This window comes from Hylaeus anthracinus, unplaced genomic scaffold (assembly GCF_026225885.1).
Source record: "Hylaeus anthracinus isolate JK02 unplaced genomic scaffold, UHH_iyHylAnth1.0_haploid 3, whole genome shotgun sequence".
NCBI lineage: Eukaryota > Metazoa > Arthropoda > Insecta > Hymenoptera > Colletidae > Hylaeus > Hylaeus anthracinus.
In genome coordinates, this window is record NW_026535284.1 from 5,465,146 (window position 1) to 5,470,079 (window position 4,934).

At 36.0% G+C, this 4,934-nt stretch overlaps 1 protein-coding gene across 1 annotated transcript in view; it reads right to left on the reverse strand.

Moving 5' to 3' along the window:
* The window catches only part of LOC128893656 (brain tumor protein-like), a 136,464-nt gene that overhangs the window by 130,838 nt on the left and 692 nt on the right, over nt 1–4,934 (reverse strand). The window lies entirely within an intron of this gene.

A 4,934-nucleotide genomic window follows, 5' to 3' on the forward strand; every position in this document is an offset into this window, starting at 1 on the left:
AACAAGCTCTATTAATCGTCATCAATAACCAATAAGCTATATCAATCATCATCAAATGGCACCAAGCTCTATAAATCGTTATCAAACATTATCAATCACCAACAGACTCTATCAATCGACATAAATTACTGTTAGCCTCCAATAAGCTATATTAATCGTCATCAACGACAACAAGCTCTATAAATAGTCATCAAACATTATCAATCATTAATAATCATTATCAATCACCAACAGGCTCCAACAATCGTCATAAATTACTGTTAGCCTCCAACAAGCTGTATTAATCGTCATCAACGACAACAAGCTCTATAAATAGTCATCAAATATTATCAATCATTAATAATCATTATCAATCACCAACAGGCTCCAACAATCGTCATAAATTACTGTTAGCCTCCAACAAGCTCTATTAATCGTCATCAATAACCGACAAGCTCTATCAATCGTCATCAATCATCATGAATCACCAACAAGTTTTATCAATCATAATCAATCTTCATCAATCGTCATCAATTGTCGTACATTGTCATCAGTTGTCGTCTAGTTGTCATAGAATTCCATAAATCATTATCAGTCGTCATCAATCACCATTAATCATTAAATCGTTGTCTAGTCATCATTAATTTTCAACTTTCAATGTTGGAGAATTAATTATTCTATAGTATTTCTTCATATTTTTTTTATAAAGAATCCTGCAAAATGTGGGTTCATCGTGATTTACTGAACATCCTGTATAGACCGAAAGGCACGTGCTGAAGTCCGCAGAGGGAGAACTAAGGAGGAAAGAAAGGAAGAGACATTTCTGTCCTTGTTATAGTTCATTTTCTTTTATGTCGGTATACGTTTGGGATTTGCAATAGCGTACTAATCCTAGGGTGGTAATAGGACATGGTTCGATAAGACTCTTATTACACGATTATGCGTTCGCTAATGGGAAACTAGATTGGAAATAAATATCGTATCGATACAGTATCTAAATAACATCGATAGTTAACACCATTTGTCATTAATCGTCGTCAAATCATTGTTCGCACGTCAACAATTTACATTCAACAGTTTACTGGTATTATGTTTAGATATTTTTTTATTACAAAAATCAAATTATTTCATTTTCTGAGACGATCGTGTTTATGTTCCGAACAAACGAAGTTTAACACGGTTGCTTCGCTACTTTCGACTTATAGAATTGGAATTCAAATTCAAAAATGAGGAAACATTCTCGGAATATATTACTAAAGAATTGAATATCAACTCTCATAATACACACCTTTGTGTTATTAAGAGCGACATACAAGTTTTCCAGTTCTTAGATTATACGCGTTTAAAGATTCCATTTCGCACAGGATCTAAGTACGTTACAAATAGAATAATTTTATATAATGCAAGAAAACAACATTTCAACAAATACGTATTTCGTAGTTCGATATGTAGTTTAAATACACAAATTGTCGTGAAAATTGACTAACACTTTGCAATAGAAATATATTAATGTTAATACATAATTTATACAAATGAATTTTTCTGAAAAGTAATTATATATTGGATACTTTGCTGTTTTAGGGACCAGTAGTACCAGCCACGACTTCTTGATGTTGTCCTTGTTAATCTAAATCTAATCTCACTTTACACTTTACATTTTACACTTTACAATTTAAACTTTACACTTTACACTTTACACTTTACACTTTACAATTTAAACTTTACACTTTACACTTTACGTTTTACACTTTGCACTTTACGTCTTTACACTTTACGTCTTTACACTTTATGTCTTTACACTTTACGTCTTTACACTTTACACACTTTACACACTTTATATTTTACACTTTACGTCTTTACACTTTACGTCTTTACACTTTACACACTTTATATTTTACACTTTACGTCTTTACACTTTACACACTTTACACACTTTATACACTTTACACACTTTACATTTGATACACTTTACACTTTATACTTTTTATATCTAAAGATCTAATTCCAAGTTCGCAGCCATTAGCTCGATATTACTCGCGACGAAGGATTGTTCGTCACGAATAATACCGATTACCAGGTCTCACCACGTGGAGGTTGCTGCGACTGGAGACCCGGAGATAGAAGGAATCAAACTTCCTTCGATCTCCCTCTACATACAGTATACATACATAGATGCACACTTTACATAGAGTCGACGAGCGTACTTAATACTAAGTACGAAACTTTGAAAATCAAAGGAAAAGAAAATTCCTTTCGATTTCCAAAGTTTAAGTCTGACTCTGCCAAATAATTATTTGAACTAAATGGAAGCTAAATGGAAATCGCGACACGACGCGACCATGAAACTGGACATACTGAGTCAGTCCCGTTTCCTCTTGTTGGATCTGGACTCAAGAGGAAGACGACCGACGCCTCCGAACCAGTCCTCCACACCCTGCACCCCGTTGGGAGCCACTATAGGACCCGACTTGCACCCGTCTCACTGCGCTTTGGACTTACTGCACCGCGCCGGGAGCCTTGGACTACACTAAACGTGATGCAGGAAGTAGAGAACCGATCCGGAGGAGCCGATTGTCTTCCTCTCGAATACAGATCCACCAGGAGGACGGCAACCGACCTTTCTGTCCAGTTACACAGTTGGTCACTTCACTTGTGACATGAAGTAATAGTGACCGAAGTGGAGAACGAAGTTGCGAGTCCAAGATGGACCTACGAACAAACAAATGAATTGAACAAATGATTAATAATTATTTGATAGAGGATAGACACTCGTACACGCATGCCTTAAAACTAACTTAGGTACATGCCTTAAAACTAACCAAACTAAACTGAGGTACCCACAAGCAATACCAAGGTACGATAACTAAGGGAAACTACACTACGCAAAGGTAGGAGGGACGCGAGACGCGGACGCGCGATCGCGAAATCCATATCGACCGAAGGATCGTCGAAGAATGAGCTCTCGTCCTTCGTATACCTGTGTCGGTCGAGAGTCGCGGCTCGCGGCTCGCGGCTCGCTTGAACCTCTCGAAGTAGAGAAGGGGAAGGGCGAACAACAATCGCGTGACGGTTGATTCGAAGGTTCGTTGGATCCACCGAGAAAATAATTCGTGAAACATTAATATCACAGCAAAATCGTATTCGTCGTCATTCTTTAAATAATAAGTACAATATTTGTTCAAGCAATGATCGAGAATATGATTTTGTCGTAATATTACACCGCGACCACAGCGTTAGATGCTTTTCCTAAAAATGTTCAAAATCGTTACTAACCAATAAGTAACTTGTTTGTGATTTCAGCCAGCAACAAATTACGTTTCTTTTGAGTAGCTTCTCGAGTATGTACTTCGAGAGTGTAGTTATGAAGCCTAACAAGTTTCATATCAATATCTATATGAATAAACTCTTAAAAATATGTACAAAAACAGCTTTTCTTGAGCATCTAAACCAAAATGATCCCTTAACTGTCATTAAATTACTATTTGATTCTCATCAATCGTTATGGGCCATCATGAATCATTATACATCGTCATGAATCTTCATTTAATCACCACCAATCGTCATCAATGGTTATTTATTGTAATCCAATGGTCATCAATCACCGTCAATCATTTTGTAAACTTATGCTTATAGTTAGAGAGAAGCAAATCAACTTATCACATTAATTAATGTAATTGTTAACAATTAAATCATTTCGAAAATGGTCAGTAAAGTTTCATTCGTTATTTTATTTGTGAAATGTTAAGGGAAACGTATGCGATAGAGTTTTTCGTACAAGTGATTCGATTCAATTCGACTTGACAAGAAGTCGACTAAATTCGAAGGGTGGTCTGATTAAATTCCTTCGCGAGTAAGAGCACGGGAACGAGAGAAGGGCGTGGGAAATGGCCGACGAACCCTCTAAACCTTCCCATTTGTATTTTATTAAGAAACATAATCCTGGAGCCCCTTTTAGAAAAACCCTTACTTTCACAACATATTTTCTGAAGGTTTTCTCAAATTCAACTGTTTGCTTACCACTTACCGTCAAATCAATATATTCACCTAAGAAAAATCAATATAACACTTTCAATCATCATGAATTGCTGTCTAAACATCATCAAACTCATGTATCGTTATAAATCGCCATCGATGATTATGTATTGTCATAAATATATTGTTACGTATAGTCTTCAACATCCACCACTAGTCATTAATCTCTAACATTGTTAACTTCGTTAACAATCGTCATGTTTCGTCATAAATTCCCATCGATTACCAATCGTCGTCATGAACCAAGCACTACCAATCACCATCGATCATCGTTACTTGTCATCAGTTGTCATCCGATTGTCGCCGACATCCATTAATCGTCATTAATCGTCAGTAAACGCAAACTCTTCACTACCAATCGTCACTTATTGTTTCGCCACCAATAATCAATAATAGTTATTTGTTATTATAAAACTGTTATCTAATGGTTGTCAATTGTCTAGATTCGTGACCGGCTGTCACCTTTCCCTATCAATCATCATTACATCGTCATCACGTTATCTACTTTAACTAGTCATCAATTGTTATCAAATCGTTATCTAATCGTCACCACCAAGTACTACCAATCACCATCAATCATCATTAATTGTCATCAGTTGTCATCTAATTTTCGCCGAACTAAATGTCACCTATTGTATCGCCACCAATAATCAACAATAGTCATTAATTGTTATAAAATTGTTATCTAATCGTCGCCAATTGTCTAGATTCGTGATCGGCTGTCACCTTTCGCTATGAATCATCATCACATCGTCATCACGTTATCTTCTTTTCATCGACTCATCGCCAATCGTCGTCAATTGTCACTCATCACCATAAATCATCATTAATCATAATCAATTATCATATATCGTCTACCACTAGTTATTGATCGTCAAAAAATCATTCTCTTATCGTTATCAATCGCCATGAATCATTATCGC